The following is a 26111-nucleotide window of genomic DNA, read 5'->3' on the forward strand; positions in this document are numbered from 1 at the left end:
ATCTGAGAGGTAAGTACTCCTAGAACATAGGTTAGGAGCTCTCATTGTAGAGACCGTTAATGTCCATTTGACGGATGACAATGCTGAGCGCAAACAGCAGTGACTTTCCCACTATGGCACAAGCTGCCCGGGACCGAAAGGTTATGGCCAAAGCAGAGAAATCTTTTAAGCCCTGGGGAGTGTGTGACAGTGAAGCCCCAGCCAGGCTCGTATCTGGGAGTCCGTGGCTCTAGTGGTAGGGTGCTGCCCACACGTGTCAGGGGTCCCACTGACATCTGGGAGCACCAGGGATGTGAAAGCACAGTGTGGGTAAGAGCCACTGCCTGGGAGCGGGAAAGTGAAAGGTGTCCCCCCACCACGCCACCCTAGTGGAGAGGGAACTGAGCAAGGTAGCATGGAGGACCTCAGAGGACTCTAGGATGATCTGGTCAGGGTTTGGTTCTCAGGCACAGCCAAAGACCCTCTTGGGAAGGATGGTACCCTCCACCCAGGGACCCCTCAGACCCCAAAACGGCAGTGATCCCAAGTCCGCAGCACACAGAGTGGGAGGCTGAGGCCCAGAGAGGGCGAATCACACAGCGGGACTAGGGAAAGCCAGTCACTAAACCCTCCGGGTCTCAAGGTCTCCACCCATTAACTGAGATAACCAACATGCCCAAGTGACAAACCAGGAGAATATACCATAGAGAGTATAAAGTTGTTTTTTTTTTTAAAGTAGGCTCCACGCCCAATGTGGGGCTTGAACTCAAAACCCCAAGGTCAAGAGCTGAATGTTCTACCCACTGAGCCAGCCAGGCTCCCCAAAAGTATAAAAGCCTTCAACGGGATACTGGTGGTGGTATCAGTGGTGACTAAACAGCGGATCTAAAGGGAAACGCTCAAGTCACGAACCTCAAATAGTGGCACATCTTGCCCATGGACCCCTGGAAGCAAACTTGGCCAAATACCCAAAATCAAAGTTGGTGATTGTGATGACAGGCCTCTCAGTCCAGAAATGTCATCTGGAAACTAAGGTCTGTGCTTTAGCTTCATCAGACTGTTCCCAGGGAGAGAGACAGCCCCCCTGCTGACTGACAGCCCAGCCCGGAAAAGTGACCTAGAGACAAGTCCCCAAACACCCGCACCAATCAGCTGCTCCTGCTAGGCTGGGGTTGGAGCAAGGCCTCTGGCTCCTTCTTTCCAGCTCCGTTTCTGATCTCATTCCAGAGCAGCCCAGTCCTCCGCCACTCACCCCACCCGCAGGGAAGCATTCTCCTCCAGAAAAACAAACAGCCAGCCCCCCCATTCACCCACATTCAATCCCCCTCCTCCTGGGCCAGACCCCGCCCCCCGGAAGGACCCACAGAAGGAAGCAGCAACCCGTGCTCCTCAGGGCCTGGCACGGAGTGGCCCTGATGGGGTGGGGGGTGGGGGGGAGCAGGGGGCATTTCCCCTTTCCTGGGGGTGGGGGTGGGGCCAGGCCCATCCCAGTGGTGACAGAGCCCGAGCCCTACCCCTCCTAGCCCTCTGAAAGTGCAGCCACAGACCCAAAACCAGAAATGCAAGTCAGCCAGCCTCTGCCAATCCTGCCCCAAGCGGAGGCCAAACCAAACAAAGCCAGAAGGGGAAGTGCCCCTGTCCCCATCCCCCCACCCTCGCCCCAGGCAGCAGAGAAACCACCCCAGGAGCTCTCAGGGCTCCCAGGGTGCCCAGGGAGCCGCGTTTGCGTGTCAGTGGTGTCACCGTCCAGCTGGGCACCTCTGTCAAGCCTCTTGCCCTCTTGGCCCCGTCTCCTCACCTGGAGCAGGGCCACGACATCACACTGGACTCAGAAGAGTCACACTGGCCCAGAAGAGGCATTTGATAATATGGTGGCTATCGTCAGTCCAGTCTTATTTTACAGATGGGGAAACTGAGGTCTCAGAAGCTAAGGGAATGACCTAAGAAATTGGAGGCTGATTTAGTATTAGCACTCATGTCTCCTGGCTTCGTTGGGCCCTTATACACAAGTATGGTGGACCCAGGAGTTGACACAAGTGAACACTACCTGAGGCCCCTCACCTGGGCCCCCCCCCCCCCCCCCCCACACACACACAGGGCAGATACTCGCAAAGAAGGGCCTGAGCTCTCTGGCTCCTTCCTGTGCTCCAGGACCAGGCTTGTGTGAATGCCCAGATAGGTTTGGTCAGGCCAGTGTTCCTGGGAGAGCTGGGGTTGGGAGTGCCTTGGGGAAGGCAGGTTCTGGAGCAAATATAGGAAATCTCAGAAATTTCGGCAGGGGGGAGGGGTGGCAAGTGAAGGAATTAGGACAGAAAAAGAGATAAAGGTGAGAGCATGTCACAATGGATGCCAGATGCGGGACTGTCCTATGAGGAACAGAGTGACACCTGCAGAGCCCTGCTACGTCAGAACTGCCCTGAGCAGCGTGAGCAGGGTATGGGGGTGGGGGAAGGGCTACGGGGACACGCATGCACACAAACACACAAGCGTTCGTTCATTCTCCAGGCACTGAGTAAGGCCCTGAGAGGACAGACGGGGACAAGTCAGACACAATCCCTGCCCTCAGTTGAGCAGAAAAAACAGAGGCTGGACAACTGGTCCTGGCGCGTCTGGTGAGTACTCTGACGGGGGAGGCAGCAGCAGCTGGCAAAACCCAGTTAGGCAGCTTTGCAACAGGTTGGGGTGATAAGAATCCGGCCACGGTGCTCCAGAGAGATCGGCCTGCTGGCCCAGGGCTTTGGGTCCACAGTGCCCTGTGCAGCTAGCTGTCCCCTTGCTGTGGGGAGTCTGTATCTCTCCCATCCATCACCTCTTTGGCTTGGCTGGACCAGTGTGAATTCTGTCCTTGTCTTGCCTGCTAGAAGCACACAGGAAATAAGCCAGGCCCTCCAAATGAAGCTGCTGTTTAGGATCTAATCAAACCCTGCCCCCAGTCCAATCCAGGACTCAGAACAGGCTGGGAAGGGTGGCAGGTAGGACTCCCAGAGCATCTCCTGGGCCCCAGAGCCCTCCCCCCCCTATACCTGCTACTGGGGTAGAAGGGTGGCAGCGAGCTCCTGGAAGTGACTTGCCCAATGCCACACAGCTACTAAATGTGGAGCCAGGTCTGCTGACCCCAGAGTCAACCTGCAGCTCTCACTCTGAGATGACTCATCACATCCACCACAGATGCCGGGCTCTGTATCTGCCCTCAAAAACCACTTCCTGCACTGGCGCGGGAGGTGGGGGTTGAGAATTGGGGTTTGCCTTTGTCTCCGGGTCACGCTTACACAGCTAGGATTTTACAGATAGAGCGCTGGACATAGAGCCAGAAGACCTGGGCTGGAATCCTCCCTCCATCCTTTGCTAGCTGTGAGACCAGGCTATCGCGTCTGGTTTTCTCAGCCATGAAATGGGCCATGAAGTGAGGACACTTCCTGCCACACGCCCCATCCCCCTCCCAGAGGGCTGAGGGGACCAAGTCTCAGAAAGGACAGGAAAGTGCTCTGTCAACTGGAAAGTCGCCAGAGAAAGGGAGAGGTTATTCGAATTCCTGCCCAGCGCCTCAGACCTCCAGGCTTGACTTTTGAGACGGGGTTGTTCCTTCAAGTTTGGCATGTTCTGGGCTCCTGAGCAGCTCCCTGGCTTCTGGGTCCCTGGCATGGTGCTGGCTTCCAGGAACCTCAGCTGCCTGGCCAACGCTTAGCTCCCCCAGCCCAGCCTCGGTGCAGCTCCTCAGCCTGATTTCTTGACACGGAGAGGCTGGAGCCACCCCCGGCCCTGCCTCTGCCTGCCAGCTCAGGGCCTCCCGGCAGCTGTCCTCCTCCCCTGTCCCCAACCTGGCAGTTTTGGCACCGAACAAGGAGGAGACAGATGACACCGTGCAGCGGAGAGAGCTCTGGAGACTGAGCCCCACCGCACTCACTGGCCGGGTGACCTCAGGTATAGCCTCTCTGAGCCTCAGTTTCCTCAGCTGTAACATGGGATTCATAACAGCTCCCCGGTGCTGCAGGAGGTGTGCTGAGCTGGTGTGCACCCACAGCGTGGCACCGCATGGCCACATGAAGCGCTGGAATGGCAGCCACGACCACCGCAGGACCGCCCGTCATCGACATCTCTCTCCTTGGATTTGCTCCCACCCATCTGACAACCCCATGAGGTCATGAGCCTCTTGGCCTGTCCGTGGGAACCTGTCCCAGGCTCCTGCCCCTCTCAGTCCTGCCTACTCTCTTGTGCACCCATCCGCTCCCCTGGGGTTCAGTCACCATCCGTGCCATCTTGCCACCCCCGAGCCCACACTGCCGGCTCCGACCTGTCTCCTGAGTCTAGATTCCAGAGGTGAGTGTTCACCAAGTACTCATGAAGCAGCGCTGCTGCTCCAGAACACTGTCCTAGGCGTTGTGGGCACAATGGGAAATGAGAGAGACACAATCCCTGTCCTGGGGGAGCTTCCAGGCCAGAGAGGAAGGACTGACATGAGCCACATCGTCGGTCGGTAGCCCACAGAAACATGTAATAGATGCAAAGTGTGATCACTGATGGGCAGGAAAACCATAGAGTGCCACAGGAGAGAATGCAGCGCCACGTGGGAAAGGCCACTCCGCAATGACACTGAGCCCCAGATCTGCTCGATGGGCAGGAGAGGGTTCACCAGGGACGCCTGCGCAGTGGGGGAACAGAGGAGGCCTGTGTGGCTAGGGCCCAGGCACAGAGATAGAGACCTCCCTCTGCACATCCCGCTGGTGCCCCCAGCTCAACATGCCTCACGCTGAATGCAAGTCCACTCGATCAATGATGCCACCGCCAGCTGCCGAAACCAGGGACCTGGGTTCCACCCTTTCTCCCTTTCCCTTCACTACCACCCCCACTACTCTGGCCAGCCACCAACACCTCCTGATTGTCCCTGGGAGTATCTTCAGAATCACTCCCCCGGGGTAGGTTATGCATGTATGGGGTCAGGGAGTATACGGGAACTCTCTCTACTTTCTTCTCAATCCCTAAAACTGCTCTAAAAACAAGGTGTATTAGCTTAGAAAAAAATAATCTCTCCACTCCCTCCACCTTCACCACCACCACCTCCCCCCAGGACACTGTCATCTCCCACCGGAATGGAGGCGGACCTCCCAGCGGCAGCCCAGACCCCTTTAGTGGCCATGCCAGGGAGCCTTTTATGCAAATCTGACCCTGTCACTCCCCTGCTTAAAGCCCTGTCAAGGCTCCCCAACGCCCTCCAGGTAAGTCCCAATCCTGTAGCCCTGAGAGAGCCTGGGGTCTGTCTTCCTCTGACTTCACCTCCTACCACTAGCCATCTTAAGTGTTTGATGAGAATGAATGGATGGATGAATGGATGAAGGAAGGAAGGAATGGGCAATCCAGTGAATGTCACAGGACCATCTAGACTCTTAGGACCTGAAGTGTGGCCCCTGAACCAGCAGTAGCAACAGCAGCTGGAACCTCACATGAAATAGAGAATCTTAAGGCCTCAACCGACAGCTCCTGGTTCAGAATCTGCCTTTTACCAAGATACCGAGAGATTAATTTGCACGTTAAAAATAGCACTGATCCAGACTATTGGTTCTGAAAAGAGAGGTACACTTTAGAATCACCGGTGGAGCATTTTAAAAATATCTGTATCTGGGCTCAATTCCAGACTTATTGGATAAGATTCCCTGAGAGTAGAGCTGGTATCTTGACTTCTTTCTAACTCCACAGATAATTCTGGGGAGCAGCCCCAGTTAACAGATAAGGTGAGTGGGACCGAGAGAAGGGAGGCGATGTGCCCGAGGCCATACAACAGAATCAGGACGAGAATGCAGACCAGAACTTAGTGTAGGACCAGTCCCAACAAACACCGCTCCCGCCATAACGGAGGCCCACGCAGAAGAGGCATGACCTCAGCAGCCCCTCGTCCCCAGATAAGGAGCTGGCAAGCTCCCTCGCAAGCTACCCATTCGTGTTTCCTATTAACAGAGGCCCAAATCCAGGAAAGAAAGGAAGGAGGAATTTGAATACAGATGGAAAATTCTCCATCCCTAAAGGATCCCACAACTATATTCATGGGTCTGTTGGGGACTCAGGACGGCAACACATCACAACAGGGAGCATACCTGTTGACTGAAAGCAATAGTGAGGCACAGAGGAGAAGCAGCTCTTCCAGTCCAGAAACTCGGGATGAAGCCAACACACAGGGAAGAAGAACCCTGAGGAATGAGAACTGAGGCGAACCCTCTTAGAAGCTTCCCTACTCTTGGTACTGCTACCTGGGTAAGCCTGAAGGACATGTCTTCAGGCCTGGCCTTTGGCGCTTTGATGGAATGCCCGGCACCATCCTGCACGCCCAGCTTCTCACTGGGCAGGGAAAGCAGTTCCCGAGATATGAGTTTCCAGGACAAAGCTCCCCTGTCTGCACCTTGCCAAGCTCCTTCCCTTGGGTCCCAGATGCCACTGCTTCAGTGCGTGGGGGTGGCCTGGATTGGTGGCCCCCCACAGCCCAAAGACCCCTGCCACACACCTCGGCCCTCTTCTCTCCTGAAAGCTGTAAGAGTGGAGAGCAGGGCTGTCCCAGCTGCTTCCTGTCCCCACAGGGACCCGTGCCTCCGTCAGAAGGAGAGCGCCAAGCCTCTCCTGCCCCCGGGCTCTCTGCTCAGAACCAGCCCCCTGAGGGCCCTGCCACCATTCCCCTTCCCACCTGGCACCCCTTTCTCTGCCCGGTCCACATGTGTGTCCGCACGGACTCACTTTCCTATTGCGTCCCCCTCCTCAAGTTCATCTCCTTCCCATCCTCTGGAGCCCAGTGAAATGCTCCTTGGGATGCCCTGGCTAGGGGGCTCTCTGTATTCCTGCCAGTGCCCGGCCTGCCCTGCTCTCGGGGTCCTGGGCATGCCCTGTTTTGGCTCATCAAGATTATGTCCCCGGCTCACTCCCTCCCACCCCCACCCCCAGAGTTACTCAGCAAATACCTACAGATCTCCAGCCATGTGCCAGGGCCTGTGCGGGGCAAACAGTGACAAGACACCTTCCCTTCCCGGAAGGTGCTGATCTATGGGGCAGAGAGCCAGGTGAAGGACCCGCGTCAACCCCCCACACGCCCATTGCTCCCCCAGGGGGCTGTGGAAGCACAGAGGCAGCAGGAAAGATGGGGATGGCTCTTGGAGGAGGTAATGGGGACAGGGATGGGAGAGGATGTCCGGGCCAGAGACAGAGATAGCATGGAACATTCGAGGAAGTGCAGGTGGTTCCATGGAACAGAAGCATGGATATGGTAAAGAATTTGGACTTGGACTTGGACCCTGAGAACAGTGTTTACGTGCTGCTGTAGAGATAGGGGAGGTGGAGCCAAAGATGATGGAAACAGAAAACAAAGAAAAGGATATGGGGGAGAGAGGAAGAAAGAAACCATAAATTGAGTGTCTACCAAATGCCGACCCCGTGACGGTTGCTTTCCATACACTCTTGAACCCCAGCAACCCTGTGTGGTAGGGACCATTGGCCCGATTTGGCAAACGAGGAAAATGAGACTCAGAGAGGTTAAGGTAACGTGCAAGATCACAAAGCAAGTGAGCAGAGGAGTCGAACTGAAACCATGGTCAGCCTGGCTCCAAAGCCCTTTCTCTTTCTACTACCCCATGGCCTCCTTTCCTCCTTTCTTGCCCCTTCACCGCCCTTCCTCACCCCCTCCCTCCCAAGCACCCATCTGGGCCAGGCACTGTGCTAGGCACAGTGAGCGATACCAGACTCAGGGGCCCTGCTCATACCACAAACTGCTGGAGACCGAGGGACAGGTGTCTGACTCGCCTGGCGGGGGGGAGGGTGGGGGTAGAATTCCACACATCTGGTGACCTTCCCAAACCGTCTCCCTCCAGAGACCACTTCATGCGCGGGGTGAGCCAGAAGCGTGTGGCTTCTCTGTGATATTCTATGCTGGGCTGATCGAACAAAAAAGCTCCGCCAAGCTGGGAGGACCCCAGGGAAGGGCACAAATAGCACTGTGGCCGTGAGACCAGGATTGGGAATCAGGCAGCCCTGGGGTCCAATCTCACTTCCTAACCCTGTGGCTGAGTCAGGGGGCACAGCAGTGCTCAGCCCACTGGGGGGCCCTCCCTCTCCACCGCTTGGCTCTCCCTCCTAGCAGGTACAGGGACCAACCCGAAATCTCAGGCTTCACTCCAAGCAACAGCTCTGAGAACAGAGGTGCCTTCAGAGCTGGGGGTCGTGGGTGGGGGAAGCCTAATGCTGGTGAAGAACCGAGGTCTGGAGACAGACAAACCCAGGTTCATGTCCTGCCTCTGCCACTTCCTAACTAGGTGCCTTTAACCTCTGGACAGGCTGCTTAACCAATTCAAGGTTCAGTTTTCTTATCTGTAAGTGGTGATGTAAGTCACGACTACCTACATCACGGCATTGTTGGGAGGTAATCCACATAGTAAGTGTTCAATGAACATTTCCAATTCCTGTAATCAGACTTATTACTGTCATCACAGAGATCACCAGTCTCCTTCCTTGCATCCCACTCTGGGAGAGGACACTTAGCACATTCTTCCCCCTAAGATGGGGGCACTGTTATCTGTGCATTCCAGGGGAGGAAACTGAGGCCCGTAACAAAGGCCCTGGAGGCTGGAGAGGTAGCTGAGCCTGTGCTCCGTTTCCCCTAGGCTGGGTCAGTCTGGCTCCCTGTGTGGCCCGAGCTAAATCCCTCTCCTCTCCAGACCACGTCTTCTGGAGGGGGTCTGTCCAGCACTGAATCTCAGCCAGCCTGGAGGAATCAGGGCTCAAGGTATGGTCAGGTCTCCTTGTGGGCACATGGAGGGCAGGAGGAGAAGAAAGCACCCCCTCTTCAGAGACCCCAATGCTTGTCTGTCCGCCCCAGTTCCTAAAATGTTCTTCTTTCAGGGCCTTCAGTGCCGGGGGCACTGGATGGGGGGAGTTGAGGGAGGAGGCTCTTCCATTCCAGGATGCCAGAATGGGTATCTGGCCACAAGCCATTGGTGGTTACCTCCAAGGCCTTCCCCAGCATGCTGTGACCTCCACCCCTGCCTCTCTGAAGCAGACACCCTTTCTGTTAAGGGGTGACGTTGACGCTGGGTTTATCTGGGGTTGCAGTTCCAAAACCATCCTTCTGGCCTCCTCCTGGCCTGGGACTCTCTCTCTCATCTCCCTCACACGGACCTGATTATATTCCTCTCCTGCTGCAAACCCTTCTATCTCCCTAGGATAGTCCCAGCTCCTTACCCTGTGTGTTCGGCCCCTGCCACCGGACCTCCCGCCACGCCATTTCTCTTCCCCCAGCCAGTCTAAACTAGTTGTAGTTCCCCAAACACACTCCGCTCTCAGGCACCTCGAAACCCCTCCTCACTGTACTTCCTACCTAGAACACCCTGCCCTCCCTTGTCCACCGGGCAAACTCCTACTGATCCTTCAAAATTGAGCTCACCCACACGTGTATTGTCCCCTTGATTGCCGACAAAGATGATGATGCCCTAGAGTGAGAGAGGATGGTGTTTTCATTAATTGGATAACCACCCTGAGCAAATGAGTCTTGACCTCACCATCCACCATACATAAGAATCTATTTCAAGTAGATTTTGGATCTAAATACGAAACATAAAACGACAGAATATCTGGAAGATAACATAGAACACACCCGCAACTTGGTAACAGGCAAAGAAACAGGATTCAATTGGCCCTCTCGGTAAAGAAAAAGACCGACAAGTTGGACTGCATTAAGAACTTCTGTACTTCAGAGGATACCCTCATCAAAAGAATGAAAAGGTAAGATGCAGAGCAAAAGGAGATGTTTGCAATGTCTATATCCCACAATGAAAATATACCCAGAATATTTTTTAAGCTTCCACAAACCAATAAGAAAAAGACAGACAGACAACCCAATAGAAAATGTGGCGGGGGGGGGGGGGGGGGGTGGAGGGAGAGGAAGGTTACACGTGAACAGGTGCTTCACTAAGAGGTGGCCAATGAACATATGGAAAGGTCCCAAACCTCATTAGTCACCAAGGAAATGCAAATTAAAAAACCATATTTAGTTATCACAATATCTAATACTGGTTGGTGTGGTGGTGGTAAGGATGTGGAGTAACAGAAGCTCTCTCCTACACAGCTCAAAGAGGGCAATGGTGTCAAGCCTGGGAAATTATATGATAGTATCTACTAAAGCTAATTATATACCACTTTATGACTCAGCAGTTGTAAACCTTAGGTATTTACCCAGCAGAAAAGTAGATACAGCCTATCAAAAGACATCTATGAGATTCTCCAGAGCAGTACTCTTCATTTTAAACTCAAGCTGGAAACAAGCCAAATGTTCATCACCAGGAGAAATGAATAAATTGCAACATCATCACACAACGAAATATCCTACAACAGTGAGAAGGAACAAAATAAAACTTCATACAGTTACATTGACAAGTCTCATCATCAAAATGCACACCCAAAGAAGTCAGCATAAAAGAGTGCATGCTTGGGGCGCATGGGTGGCTCAGTTGGTTGAGTGTGTACAACTTCCGCTCAGGTCATGATCTTGTAGTTCGTGAGTTCGAGCCCCAAGTCGGGCTCTGTGCTGACAGCTCAGAGCCTGGAGCCTGCTTCGGATTCTGTGTCTCCGTCCCTCTCTCTGCTCCTCCCCCACTCACACTCTGTCTGTCTCTCTCTCTCTCTCTAAAAAAATTAATAAACATTCTTTAAAAAGTTTTAAAAAGAGTGCATGCTTGGTGATTCCAGGTATACAAAGTTCAAAATCAGGCAACACTAATCAATGAGAGAAGGTCAGGACAGAGGTTATGTTTGAGGTGGTAGTGACTGAAAGGAGAGGGTGCATGCAGGGCTATTTCTTGGGTACTAGAATATTCTATTTCTTGACCTGGAGAGTTTGTTCACTTTGTGAAAATTCATCAGCTGTATAGTTCCAACCATTTTGAAACTATGTTGCATTTCAACGGAGAAATTTATTTAAAGACAAACAAAAGCCCTCATCCTGGTGTCCCCCTGTTCCCTCCTTCCTCCATGAGCCCCTCTCCTTGGTGCACATCTCTGATAGCACATTCGGACGCCCCCAAAAGCCGCTGCACCACCTCCTGTTTCCAGAACACCAACTCCCTGTCAGACCCCACGCCAAGCGCCTCACTTCTCCCACATCATCTTGTTCAAGAACAGCCACCGTGAGGTGACACGCGAGTGGCACTCAGCCACTGCCACGACTCAGCGTTAGTGCACACGGAGCGCTTCATGCACACACATCATCTCATTCAACCAGTGAGGCCGGGCCATTGCCTGAAGAGACTCAGGCAAGGAGAGAGAGGTTCAGTGTCTTGCCCAAGGGCACACAGCTGTACCACGCGTGGGAGAGCCTGGTCTCTCTCCAGTCCAGAGCCCACGCACCTGCACGAAGCACACTACACAGCCTCCCCCTGGGATTAGAAGGGACAGTGCCTGGACACACACAGGTGACTTCTGTGGCTAGGCGGGAACCGCGTCTACACTGCAGAAGGGTGGAGAGACCGGGACAGAGACCTGCTCCTTCGATGGACAAGCACCCATGCATCCAGACTCAGCCTCACCTCCTGCAGGAAGTTTTGCTGTGGCTCCCAGGCTGGGTTGGAAGCTTCCTCAGGGTTCCCCCCTCCCCAAGTGTCTGCATCAGAGCTGTGTTGCTACCATCCATCACATGCCCATCGTTGGCACTGGATTGAAGATTGGGCCCTTTATGTCTATACCTCTAGTACCTGGCCGATGCATGGTACCTAGCAAGTATTTAACAAGTGTGGAAGGGAGGGAGGGAGGCAGAGCAGACAAGTTCAGAGCTGTTACTGAGTGAGATCAGCTGGGAACTCCATTAATCAAGGTCCGAGCAGTGATGGTTTCAGTGTCCTGGATGGGCATTGGTTGCAGCCCCTGACTTAAGGAGAAGCACGGCCACACGGTCTTCCATTCCATGGCCTTCCTCCCACCCCCGGCTGCCCCCACCTTATCTCCAAGGTTGTGGCCAGCCAGCTGGTTCCCAGAGACTCTGCCCTGCTCTTTCTCCCCTCCCCCCATGTTCCCCCACCTTCTGCCACCGTGCCCCGAGAGCCTGATTCCACTATTGGCCTGAGGCTAACCCCACCAGGAGGTAACTGAGGACACCACAGAGAGCCCTGGCCACGCGGAGAAAGGCATGCCCGGTTCCAAATAACTTACTACACCCCCTGTCTTTCTAAGTTGGGAGCCGCTGACAGTTCTCCAGCAGCAGCCTGATCTATGGTGCCAGGTGCAAGCAGGCTGGCCCATCGCAGGCAAGGGAAGGGGACAAGCCCCGGGCCATCTGGAACAGAGAGCACACCTGGCAGCTATCCATACATCTGGAGTGATGGTCAAGGCCCACCGCCAGAGAAAGAGGGTAAGAGGGTCTCCTGGGAGCCCCCGCCCTCTCCTCTGTGCCTGGAGGCTCTGATCTGCCAAGCACCTCCTGGCCCCAGCACCCCTCTCCCCAGTCCTGCCCCACCCCCACCCCAATCCCAGACGCCTGGGTGCAGCTGGCTGTGCAGGAGAAGGTGGCAGCCCCCTGGGGCTGAGCCTGGCTGGCCTGCTGTGAGTGGCTCCAGCCTCTCTGGGCTTAGCGGGCTGAGCCATAAGCAGCCTTGTTTATCCCTGGGAGGAATGACGGTTTTCCCTGAGCAATGACATCTTGGAAACGGCCTGGCTCCACAAACAACAACAAACCTCCCAGCCCTGGCCTGGGCTCCAGCCTGCATGAGAAGGCCTCTGACCAAAACTGCCTGAATAACAACAGGTTAGGGGCTGCTTTCCTGCTAAGCCAGACCCTGGCCTTGACCAGTAACGCTCAGAAGAGAAGAGGGTCTACAGAGACTCAAAGAACTGGGTGGCTGCAAGGTCCAGCTCCTGGTTGCTCCAAAGGGGAAACTGAGGTGGGGGGGGGGGCGTTGCGGAATTTTGCCTGAGATTATCCAGTGAGTAGGAGCTAGAATGTGCCTCAGTCTCTGGCCTGTTGGCCAAGCAAGAGCTTTCTCTACTGCACACAGTTTTTCAGAGGAAAGCCAGGTTCTAGCTGGTAAGCCAGAGGGGTTCTAGAAAGGAATGTGTCACTGGGGAGTCTGAAAAAGGGGGGACATCAAGATGAAAGCCAGGTACTCTGAGTCATCCAGTTGGTGTGACACAGAGATTTGAGCTGGGGAACCGGAGACCTGGGTTCTCGTGCCCACTTGGCTGCTGAGTTTAACGTAACCTCAGGCAAGTCCTTCCTCCCCTGCCTCAGTCCCCTATCTGTCCAGAAAGCAAATGGACTCAGTCATCTCCAGGGCCTTGGGAAACTAAATGGGAAGAAGCTCTAAGAACCTCCAGGAACCCAGCTGGGCATGGGCACTCCCTACTCAACTGTGCCTCTTCTGGGGAAGCCAAGCGGACCACTGGCTGAGAACCACCCTCACACAAAACCCCAGATCCACCTCCATGGTGGGGCCCCATCCCAAGGGGGCCCAAGCTTGGATCCAAACCGCTGCAGTCTGTGCAAAGGACCATGGACATTGCATTCAAAGCCGCCGGGGGGCGCCCCGGTGGCTCAGTCGGTTAGGCATCCGACTGCGGCTCTGGTCATGATCTCACGGTTCGTGAGTTCGGGGCCCACGTCCAGCTCTGTGCTGATAGCTCAGGGCCTGGAGCCTGCTTCTGATTCTGTGTCTCCCTCCCCTGCTCGCACTCTGTCTCTCTCTCAAAAATAAATAAAGATTAAAAAAAAAAAAAAAGCAGCCGGGGCTTCCCCTTCCATCCTCCATGGCCCAGACCCAGACCACGTAAACACCACCCAGCCCAGTATGACTCCTGGGTGGGCTCTCGAGTCGGCGACCTCAGCCTCAGATAGGCTGAAAACAAGATTCTCCCTGTCCCACCTCCTGTCAAATCCCACCTCCCAACCCCTTGGCCCTGTGGCATCAAAATAGCCCCTTGGCCTCACACAGAAGCTAGGTCTCCTCCCAAGGGGCTCTGCACCAGGTCCTCAAGTTGATAGGGCCCACTATCTGCCACAAAGAGCGAGGAGGTGGGCAGAAGGAACTGACTCGGACGTCAGTGCTTGTCCTCAAGGAAAGCCCATCCTAGCCCTTTCCTACCATGTCCTGGGCCCCAGGCCCAGGGACTCAGAGATGAAGAAGACCTAATAGGACACGAAAGCAATCACCCTGGGTGCCACCGCCAATGGAGAGACAGGTTCCAACAGCAGTATCTGCTCTAGTTGTAGAAATTTGAGTTCTCCAGGATCAAGACCTAGACAGAGGAGATGGGCTTTCCAGGCAGCGGGGATACGCACAAAGGTAAGAAAGCTGGAGGGCAGGATGGTTTCACTGATACCAAGTACTATCATCAGAAGCCCCCGAAAGGATTTCTGGTTCGAGGCCCCGAAGGCTTCCCAACAGGGGGTCACTCGCCTCAGCTGCCTCCGTCTTCACTGTCCCCCTGGCTATTTCAGATGCCAGGCTGGGCCTGAAGCAAGCCCTGCTGTGGAACTTGGCTCCCTGAAGGGCCCGCCCCGGGCTAAGCCATGCCACGTGCTAGGGCTGGGGAAGAAGGGAGGTGCCCCTTGGCTGGGTGCAGAGGACTCCAGGGGCCCTGGTGGAAAGTTTGACTATGGCCGCAGTGCCCCAGCTGGGATCCACAGGCACTGGTGGGCAGGCACTGAAGCTCCTTCCTTCCTTCCAAGAGATGTCCCCACTCCAGCCATCTCAAGAGAGGAGCCAGATAGCCCCCCGCCATAGGCCTGAGGGCAGCAGGATGTGGAAATTTTTCCGTGAAGGGGCCGGTGGCCCTGTACTTAATTAGGCATCTCAAGCCAGGAACGCGACATTCAGAGGGGAGGTACGCAGCTCAGGTAGGGTAATGGCACCCATGTATCCTGTCCTCACTGTTCCAGGAGACAGAAGTCCTCTATCCTGGTCCTGGCCAAAGACCTGCAGCGTGGACATGGCCCCTTCCCAATCTGGACCATAGGCTCTTCCACAGCTCCAAGGTCCCGGGGCACAAAGGTTCTTCCTGGACACCTCAGGAGATGTGGGGCTTCCAAGTTGATAAAAGAATTGGCCTCTGTCCCCTCATAGTGGCTAGCTCTGCGGGGTGAGCAGGTCTCTAACAATTACCCCCTCCCTACAGATCTCAACTGGAGCCAAGGGAGCAGGTGCAGGACCTTTCCCAAGAGGCTCAGGAGGCAGAGCATCCCCGCTTGTGTTTCCTGTGTACATTTCAGCAGAAGTCTATCGAATCGCAGCCAAGCCCCCCATTGAGATTGCCCTCCCCCAGACCACCTCCTTCCCAGACACAGAAGTAGGCAAAAGCAAACATCCCTGGTGCCTGGAGTACGGTCAGCATCCCTGACAGGATCACCAGCATGGCTGGCTGAACGCGCCCTCTCCAGGCAGTGTCCCAACTTGTGGTCACCAAACATTCCTTTCTCCCAGAAAGAAAAGCCGGCTGGCCAGCCTGGAAGTGGGGAGCACCACACAGTGGTAGAATAGCCCTAACCCTGCAGGTCTTCGACCCTGAGAAAGACAGACACGCACACACAAACGTGCGCGTGTGTGTGCGCGCACACACACACACACACACACACACACACACACACAGCTATCTCAGAGCATAATACACACGATTTAGTTGCAACATGCCATCAATGGCTGCCCTGGGGAGGAAACAATAGAAACAGGGGCATGGGGTGGCCTGGACAAGAGCCCCCCGCACACCACACACACACCCTGTCACCAAGGCACCTACCCAATTCACTCCGGCAGGGACCCAGGAGGCTCCTAGCTGCCGCTGCTGCCGGCCAGCCCGCCAGCCCGGTCTCCACTGGGCTCCTCCCGCAGGCGGGCGGGCAGGCGGGCGGCCGTGGCTGTGGCAGCTCCTGGCCGCCCGGCCGCCTGTGTCAAGCGGCTGCCTTCCCCAGACAGAGCTCCTTTGTGTCAGCAGAGCTATTTATGGACTTACCCAAGTTCCCCAGGGGAGCGATACCTGCTGGGAAAAGCTGAACCAAATGACCAGGTTCCACCTCCCACATCTAGGTAGCGTTTTCAAAACCCTTGCATCACTCGCCCCTCCTCCTCTTCCTCCTCCTCCTGCTTGCCCTCCTCCTCTTCCTCCTCCTCCTCTTTCTCCTTTCCAGACACACACCCTGTCCAGCCGGTGGCTGCCGCTCTGGGTTTCTTTCTTCCATCAAGTAGAAAACTCTGATTTCCCAAGCCACTTTCATCCGAGGAGGAGAGCGGGATGTCTCAGGAAGCGTTCTAGTCCTCGGCCAGCCAGTCCTTGAGCCTGCGAGGGGCCCCGGCTCCCGGGTTACGTGCTCACACGCTCACGGGCCCTGGCTCCCCTGCGCCCGTCCCCAGGGCCTGGGCTGGGCCCCCAAGTGCCTCCCTGGAGGGAGAGGCATCCATCACTCACGACGGCGGCGGCAGCCCCGGGCACTGGGATCCGGAGCCGGGTGCACCCCACACACATGCTGACGGCTCCCCCGGCTGGGGCAGTGCAAAGCCAGCAGCTGCTGCTCTGGCAGGATGGAGCCAATCGCCGGGGCTTCCCGTCACACCCCCACCCCCACACTGCTCGGATCCCGGCGCACCGCTGCAATTTAACTTGGGGGTCCTGCAGCCAACACTCCGCTGATTCCGAGAATGTCGCTGCCTTGGGATAGGGGAGCAACTGCTTCACTCAGCGCACAGCAGCACCCTCCAGTGTAGCTGGAGCTGAGCACTCTTGTATGTCAAATTCTGGGGAATCAGATGGACCGAGAGCGTGGGGCTTCCTCCCCCACGGTACCATGGCTGGGAGGGGCACATTACAACAGTTCGGGAGTTAGGGCCACAAGTGAAGGAGAGACATCCCTTAACAGAGGGACCGTGGCAGGAGGGGGTGGGTGGGAGGCAGAAGAAAGAGCCTTGGACTAGGAGGCTGGGTATCACTGATCAAGTCCCTGTCCACCTCTGAGCCTTGCTTTCCGCATCTGTAAAATGGGGCTGACAACCCTTGACCTGCCCACCTGTGGGATTCAGAGAGCATTCAATGATCCCATGTCAGGCATTATTCCCAAAACGTGAACTCATTTAATTCTCACAGCACCTTGTGAGGCAGGGGCTATTACTGCCCCACTCAATGGACAAAGAATCTAAGGTCCAGAATGACAGCAGACGGCACCCAAATAGAGTCAGAGCAGCTAGCTGGCTGTCCAGCCAGGATTGAACACCAGTCGGGCCAAGTCCAGGCTACCCGCTCCTATGGCCCTTGCAGAGTTCACCACTGCAGGAGGCTGCTTTGCCAGCACTGAGCTGTCTGATGTCGTGGCAGTGGCCACTGCAGTTGGTTGTCTGATGTCAGCAATCGCGCTCTGGGTTATGCGTGGGGCCAAGGCTGGGGGTGCCCATCCCACAGCAGCCCCAACCTGAAAATGCTTTACTGCCGGACAGGCAGGCACCCTGGGGCGTCACACGGGAAAACTGACAGGCAGAAGGAGCCCCTGTGTTCCTTTCTCACCTCACCCCGCCTTGGTGGCCCTGGGCTGAAGTGCTATCCTCTCCCTCTTCCTCTTCCTGTGTTAGTCTCAATGGCTCTGAAAGTCTATCTATGCCCATCTCCCTGCCTCTGTCTCTGACTCCATTCCTGCCTTATCTCACACATACGAACATACACATGCATGTGGGTGTAAGAAAACATCCTATATCAGGACCCACTTGGAACAGCCCTCATCTGAACAGGTCACTTACAGACTCCAACCAATACTTTGTCTTGTCCCTGGGGGCAGAGCCAAGGCAGCCCTTGCAGGGCCCAACAACCTTCCAGATTGGAAGACTATCATCCTGTAGGCTCCTGGGGAGCAGGGCCCACCTCATTCTAGGAAACTAAGAAGGTGAGTCCAAAAGAGTGCAGTTCCAGTGGGGCTGACTGGTGCCCAGGGTGGAATTTCTGGTGCCTGAGATAAGATTGCTTAGGGTGGAGAGCCTGAATACAGGGTTCTCTAACATGAGAGGAGTCCCCAGGTCTCACCTGGGTCTTCACCTCTCAATCAACAAACTGTTCTGGAGCACCAACTACCCGCCAGGCTCTGTGCTGGGCCCTCGGGATGCAGTAGAGAACGGACAGACCGGGGCCCTGTACTCACAAAGTTCCTGAGGGAGACAGACGTCAGCCACACAGCCAGACTAGTGAGTTTATAATTAGACACTGTGCCATCACGGGCAGAACAGCTCTGCCAGCCGAGGAAACGGGGTCCAGAACAGATCCAGAATGCGTTCATCGATGCTCTGGACCACAAGGATAATGAGGAAAAGACCCAGCAGTTCAGCGCCCTGAGACCCAGGAGCCTGCCTGAGCAGGGGAGGAGAGCGCTTCTTGCCTAGGGGAGCCCACACAGCCACTGCTCTCTGCCTCTCCAGAGCTCCAGACACAAATCAGAGAAGCAGGTGGGCCTCCCGGTGTAGAGTCTGGGGCAGGAGAAGGAGTCATGGACACTCAGGCTATCTAAGCCAGAAAGGCCCTCGCAGGTTTCTCACTGCTATTCCCCATTTACAGACAGTGAAACTAAGGCCCAGAGAGGGAAAGTGACTTTTCCAAGGAAACAGAGAAACTGAGTGCCAGGGCTGGGACCAGGAATTAACTCTCAGTCCAGTGCTCCTTCCACTGCACCCCAATGCCTCTCAGATCTACATAAATGATGGTGCTGTTCAGCACAGGAAGAACTGGGGTCTAGGAAACGGCAAGATCTAGGTGGCCCACGGGCCACCAGGATCGGCATCTGGGCACTCAGGGCCTGGGCCCCATTTATGGATCTACATATTTTATTTAACAAACATTGATTTGACACTTACTATGTGTCAGCACTGTTCAAAGCACTTGCCAATTATTGACTCATTAAACCTTCGCAGCCCTATCAGAGATGATGTCTAATGGCCCCATTTTACAATTGAGTAAACAGAGGCGGAGAGATTATGAAACATTCTCAAGGTCACATACTAGTAAGTGCAGAGCTAGGGGTCAAGCACAGTCCACTGCGCAGGGCAGCCCTTGCAACAGACAAGCCCTCCAGCTATCCTGAGGAGCTGGCCGGCCATACGGCCCAATCATGCAGGCAAACTTCTCACTGTTTGGACAAGTTGGCAGGAGCTTCCAGGGCTAGGACCAGGGAGGGTCAGCAGGAAACCTGTGTGTGTGCACCTCCCATTTCAGGGGCGGGGAGCAGCAGCCCCAGCCAAAGCCCAAGGCTCCAGAGAGGCCCCCAGGGAGATTCAGCAGCCCAGGCAACCCGGACAGGCCATTCCCCAGGGCCGCACCGCGGCCAGGTATCCACCGGTTTCCCTTATTGCCTCCACTGCAACATGCATGGGGTTGTGTCCCCAAGACCTCATCATGAGCCCTGCACAAATGGAAACCCACCCCCTTCCTTTCTCCTGCAGACTCTACTTAAGGGAGGCCAAGTGTTGGCAATGCCCTCCTCAAGGAAAGGAGGGTACTTGCCAAAGGCTATTTAATAAGCTTCCCTGTCCTGGCTTCTGATCCAAAGTCCACTGAGATTTTTGTTCCGGGTTGGGAAGAAGGGTGATGCGGCTATGGCAGAAACCAGGCACAAGCCAGGGAGAGGTGTGGTCCCAGGAATTTCAGAGCATATGATGGACTAAGACCACCCCAGCCTCCACCAGCAGCTGCTTGGGTGTTCATTCTTCCCAGAACAGGAAGGAGCCAGACCTGTGCTTGGCTGTCGGAGCAGTGAAAGCCTGGGCTGGGGTATGCTGGCCCCACCTTCTACAGAGCCCTGCCTCTGCCCTAACGTACTATAAAAGAGCATGATGAGCCTGAGCTGCCTTAGGAAACTGTAGAATTATCTGTACACACCCACCCCAGCCCAAGCTTTAAATCTGCTAACTCACTTAGGAATTTCCGGGCTTTTACTCATTGGGTCTCCCATCCCTAGTTTATTTATTTATTTACTTATTTATTTATTTATTTATTATATTTTTTTTTAACGTTTATTTATTTTTGAGACAGAGAGAGGCAGAGCACGAATGGGGGAGGGTCAGAGAGAGAGGGAGACACAGAATCCAAAACAGGCTCCAGGCTCTGAGCTGTCAGCACAGAGCCCGACGCGGGGCTTGAACTCACGGACCACGAGATCATGACCTGAGCTGAAGTGAGAGGCCTAACCGACTGAGCCACCCAGGCGCCCTTTTTTTATTTTTATTTATTTATTTATTTATTTATTTATTTATTTATTTTTAACGTTTATTTATTTTTCAGACAGAGAGAGACAGAGCATGAATGGGGGAGGGTCAGAGAGAGAGGGCCCCTCCCTAGTTTAGAGGTCTACAGATTCCATTTGGAATGGCCCTCCCCACAGAAGAGTCAGCTAAGACACATTTATTTGTTATTTCAGTGACCACTGAATCCCTACGTGCGCTGAAGCCTGTTCTCAGAATGGTGGACACAGGCAGACAGGGAACCAGCCTGCTCCCGAGATCTGACCTGGAGGATGAACATCGCTGATGCTGGTGCTGACGCTGCAGGCAGGGACTGTCCTGCCTTGTTTTGGTCTCTGTGACCCTAATGCCAGGGGCACGCTCTCCTACCACTTGCTACATGCATGTACCTGGCTCTTCCTGGTGGCACTAGCCTTGTTCTTGGGGTCCGTACTGCCAGCGGTGAGGTGGGACAGGACAGAGCAGGCATCCTCAAGTTTAAATGCATGGGGTTTCTGGCCTATAGTCTGCAGAACCTAGGTGAGACCCCTCCCCCTTACTGGCCTCAGCCTTCCATCTCTAAAATGAGGCTAGAGAGGGGTGTCCAGCGGGCCCAGCTCTGCTCCCCCACTTTCAGTGGCCAATCCCAGGTGCCTCCAGGCTCTCTCACTAAAGGAATGAGTTCAGTCAGTGGGTTTTAGAAAGAGCACAGGCTTTGGAGTCCAGAAAAAATATCTGAGTGTGACTTATCTTGGGCAAGTTATTTTAACGTCTCTGAGTCTCTGTTTCCTCGACTGTAAAATGGGGCTATTACAGTCTGCCTCACTGGGCCCTGTGGAGGACCAAATGAGCTGGTGCACGCAGAGTGGCCCGCACACGGTAAGTGTGTAACAACAAGGAAGTAACGACCTCATTGTTGTGTTGTCGTTGTGGCTATGCTCTGAAAATGACCGAGTTCACTTTGAGAGGGCCGATGTAAAGAGTAAAGTTAAATGGGGGTGCCTGGGTGGCTCAGTCGGTTAAGCATCCAACTTCAGCTCAGGTCACCATCTCATAGTTCGTGGGTTCGAGCCCCGTGTTGGGCTCTGTGCTGACAGCGCAAAGCCTGGAGCCTGCTTCAGATTTTGTCTCCCGCTCTCTCTGCCCCTCCACTGCACACACTCTGTCTCTCTCTCTCTCTCTCAAAAATAAATAAACACTAACAAAAAATTTTTTAAGAGTAAAGTTACATGTGAAAATATCTGCAGAGGGTCTAATGGATAAGAAAGCCCTGACATGGTGCCTGGCATGGACTAATAGGTGATAGTCATTACCATCTACTGAGCAACAGGTTCATCTTACACATGAGGAAACTAAGGCACAGAAAGGTGACATGGCAAAAACAGTGGCAAAACAGGCCATATGGCCCCACGGCCTGGCCTCTGAACCTGTGCGCTCTGCTCCCAAGTCACGTTCCACAGGCTCTTTCCTCCTCCTGCCATCCTCCTCTTCCTCAGCAACTTCAGACAGCAAGGCCAATTCCCAATCTGCTCACAGGAGCTAGATGCCCAACCACAAGGAGAAACCCGCACGCAGTAAAAGCCAGGAGACCAAATGTCCACCTGCAGAGCCATCCCCGAGACTGTCCCTGGCTGGCTTCTGCCTCCAACCTGGGCACACGTCGCTGTCACCTCGGTAGTGTCAGCCTGACCTTAGGCAGCTGCAGGGACACAGGTGGCTGAGGGCCTAGGCCATCTCCCTTCCTGACTGCAGTCCAACCAGCCTCATGCTGGTGGGAGACTTCAGGCTTTGGGGAGCGATCCCTAACCCACTGCACTGTGCGAGCTCCAGGGTCAGGCCGAGTCTGGACTACCAAATTCCTGGGAAGCCTTCAGCACAGAGCCACCAACTCAGATATGTGGAGGCCAGCCCCGTGACCTTGGCTGCTAGACACAGTGCCTCCTGAGTCTGCTCGCTGCTTGGACTGCTGGGCTTAGGCCCAGGCCACTGCAAAAGAGGGTCGGCAGAGGAAATACCAGACTGAAATGCTGACTTTGCTGCTGTCTTCTCTGAGCTCCAGGGCAAGACCGATCCCCTCTCTGGGCCTCAGCTTCCCTGTTCCTAAAATGAGCACTGGGGTTTGACTAGGTCAGTGCTACTCAGAGTGTGGTCCACAGAATGGGACTGATCTGCAACTTCTTGTTACTGGTTTGCTATTCGGTAAGCAGCAAAATCAAGCGTTTGGAAACTTCTGTAGCAATTTCACATGGCCATGATACCCAAACGCAAGACCAGTGGACTCGGCCTACTGAATAGGCTACAAGCTGGTCCAGGTGTTATCAAACCAGCATGAAGAATCACATGTGGTGTGAATTTTATAAAAGTATGAGGCTCGTCCCCACAGGTGGTTGAAGAAGCCTTGCTCTAAATGTTCTTGTTTCCACGAGAGCCCACGAACTAGGCCTCCATCACAGTACCTACACCTGCAGTCGGGATGCACGATCCTGTCACCCAAACTGTTCCCTCTCGACCGCTCCTAGTATGGAGAATGCCACCACCGTTCACCTGTTTGCCTGAACTAATACCAGCTGAAAGCCTTCCAGGAAAAACTATCAATAGACAGCAAACAGCTAGAAAAAATCTGGTGAGATTTCTAAATTCCCAAGATTGGAAAGAGAAATCCTGCTAGTTTCCATGAAGAAACCTTAGAGAATCAGCTGAGTGCTTGCGCTTCTTAAACACTAAAGGATAGGATGACAGAGCATCACTCTCAGGTTTCTGGAGAAGAAGGACTCTAGTCGGATTCTCTCTACTTAGGAAAGGGATGACTCAAATGTGAAGGCAAATATTTTCAGACTTACAAAGACTAAGAAAGAATGCCACCCACAGACCCCTTCTGGAAAAATTACTTGGGAGAGCCCTCTAGAAAAAAAAAAAAAAAAAAAAGAATCAGAATCAAGGAGTCAACGAGACGGTGGGTACCTGAGAGATGGGGGAGGAACGAAACCAGAAACATTTATACACTTAACTGCTGATAACATAATTGAGGAGTTAAATGCAATTTAAATAAATGACTCTTTTTTTATGTTTATTTTTGAGAGAGAGAGACAAATTGTGAGTGGGGAAGGGGCAGAGAGAGAGGGAGACATAGACTCCAAAGCAGGCTCCAGGCTCCGAGCTGTCAGCACAGAGCCCGATGTGGGGCTTGAACTCACAAGCCTTGAGATGATGACCTGAGCCAAGGTCAGACGCTTAACTGACTGAGCCACCCAGGTGCCCCTAAATAAATGACTCTTAATAACAGGACTAATGTTTCAAAATGGTAAAAATCAGGAAAAAAAAAAAAAAGAGTAACAGAAACTAAAGTTCCAGACGATTTCAACAATCCCTAGGAGGCACAGAGGAAAGCAAAGAGAAGTTTGTGTTATCTGACACATTCACTATGGGCAGTCCTAGGTGAGGACAAACTATTCTAGATCTGGTGTCATGGCTGATATTGAAATACATTTATGGAAAAGGTAAGGGTAAAACCCCTGGCAGACTAGAGTTAGGGTGTAGAATTTCAGAGGAAATTCTGCAGAATAATGGGAGGGCAGTCTTGTAACACAAGTGACACTTATCATGAAGCTATAGTAATTAAGTCTCAACCTGCTGTAGGAATAGACACATTAATGAGGGAATGAGGAGGGAGGTAAAACTTGAAAAATAAAACCATACCGTTCAAGGGGGGAAGGAGTGAAGATTATATAATCCTGTGGTGAAGACCACAACATCAAAGGCAAATATATATATATATTTTTTTTAATTTTTTAATGTTTATTTATTTTTGAGAGAGAGAGAGAGAGAGAGAGAGAGAGAGAGAGAGAGACAGAGCTTGAGAGGGGAAGGGCCAGAGAGAGAGGGAGACACAGAATCTGAGGCAGGCTCCAGGCTCTGAGGCATCAGCACAGAGCCCGATGCAGGGCTCGAACTCACGAACCGTGAAATCATGACCTAAGCCAAAGTCGGATGCTTAACCAACTGAGCCACCCAGGCGCCCCCCCCACCAAAAAAAAATATTTTAAAAACCTTATAGATATATTAGTCATCAGAAAAATGCAATTCAAAACCACAGCGAGATACTACTTCAAACCCACCAGGATGGCTATAGTTTCTAAAATGGGAAAATAGCAAGTGTTGCTAGAGAGGCTATAGAGAAATTGGAACGCTCGCTCACACACTGGCAGTGGGGATACAAAATCATTCAGCCCCTTTGGAAAACAGTCTAACAAGTCCTCAAAAAGTTAAAGTTGCCATGTGATCCAGGGATCCCACTGCTAGGTATATATTCAAGAGAAATGAATACATGTGTCCACACAAAAACTTGCACACAAGCGTTTATGGCAGCATTATTCATAATAGCAAAAAAGGTAGAAACAGCTCCAGTGTTCATCGATGGATGACCAGACACATAAAATGTGGTATATCCATGGCTCTATCCATCCATGAAATAGGCTTCAGTCATAGAAATGAAGCACTATGGGGCGCCTGGGTGGCGCAGTCGGTTAAGCGTCCGACTTCAGCCAGGTCACGATCTCGTGGTCCGTGAGTTCGAGCCCCACGTCGGGCTCTGGGCTGATGGCTCAGAGCCTGGAGCCTGTTTCCGATTCTGTGTGTGTCTCTCTCTCTCTCTGCCCCTCCCCCGTTCATGCTCTGTCTCTCTCTGTCCCAAAAATAAATAAACATTGAAAAAAAAATTTAAAAAAAAAAAAAAAAAAAAAAAAGAAATGAAGCACTAGCACCTGCTCCAATATGGATGAACCCTGACAACATGATGCTAAATGAAAGAAGCTGGTCACAAAAGACCAAATATTATAGGATTCCATTTATATGAACTATCCACAATAGGCAAGCCCACAGAAGGTGTCTTAGTAGCTGCCTTGGGCTGGGGTAGATGAGGGATGACAGCTAAAGGGTATGATTTCTTTTGGAGATAATGAAAATATTCTCATATTGATTGTGGCAATCGTCGTACATGTCTGTGAATACACCAGAAAAAAAAAAAACATTGAATTATACACTTTAAATGAATGAATTCTATGATATAAGGATAAGATCTCAAAAATCTGCTATGAAAACAATTTATAGACATGACTGACTACCTATCAATCCAAAACCATCTAAAACATTATTTTAAAGAATAAAAAAATAAAACACAAAAAACCCTTACTATATAAAGAGCTCTTGTCAACTAATAAACTATAAACAGCCCAGTTAAAAAAAATGTGCAAAAATACTTGAACAAGCGACTCACAAAAGAGACAACATAAATGACTAAAAGGCATATAAATAAATATTCAACATCTCCAGTAATCAAAGAAATTATCCTCCTTAAAAATGTAACAATGCATTGTTGGTGAGGCTGTGGGGAAATGGGCATTCTCTCACCCAGACTCCCAGTTTACTTGGGACTAAAGGGTTTCTCAGCAAGCAGGACTTTCTGTGCTAAAAACGGAAAGTCTTGGGCAAAGCAGGATACACCAGTCAATGTAAAGTTCTGATCAAAAGGGAGCATGGGTGGCTCAGTCGGTTAAGTGACCAACTCTTGATTTCGGCTCAGGTCAAGATCTCACGGTTCCTGGGATCAAGCCCCTACCACTGCCCACCCCCGTCAGTTCTCTGCTGACAGAAAGAGCCTGCCTGGGATTCTCTCTCTCCTTCTCTCTGTCCCTCCCTTCCTCTCTCTCTCTCTCTTTCTCTCTCTCTCTCTCAAAATAAAATAAATTGTACTGATCACTAAAAAAAAAAAAAAAGTACTGATCATAGGGGCACCCGGGTGGCTCAGTCAGTTAAGCATCTGACTCTAGATTTCAACTCATGGTCTCATGGTCTTGAGATCAAGCCCTGCATCAGGCTTTGCAGAGTGTGGAGCCTGCGTGGAATTCTGTCTCTGCCCCTTCCTTCCTAGTAAATAAAGTTTAAAAAATA

General features: G+C 53.0%; 1 protein-coding gene across 9 annotated transcripts in view; it reads right to left on the bottom strand.

Annotated features, from left to right (window-relative positions):
- The window catches only part of RGS3 (regulator of G protein signaling 3), a 140283-nt gene that overhangs the window by 17094 nt on the left and 97078 nt on the right, over window positions 1-26111 (bottom strand). The window contains exon 1 of one of the 9 annotated variants that reach the window (XM_047830327.1): window positions 16117-16456. The exons of 6 other annotated variants lie outside the window; for them this stretch is intronic. The gene's annotated coding sequence lies outside the window, so the exon portion shown is untranslated. Of the gene's footprint in view, window positions 1-15720; window positions 15905-15933; window positions 16042-16116; window positions 16457-26111 lie in introns of those variants that run through there. 2 more of the 9 variants (XM_047830326.1, XM_047830325.1) reach the window with 2 other exon arrangements.

This window comes from Prionailurus viverrinus, chromosome D4 (genome assembly GCF_022837055.1).
Source record: "Prionailurus viverrinus isolate Anna chromosome D4, UM_Priviv_1.0, whole genome shotgun sequence".
Lineage (NCBI taxonomy): Eukaryota > Metazoa > Chordata > Mammalia > Carnivora > Felidae > Prionailurus > Prionailurus viverrinus.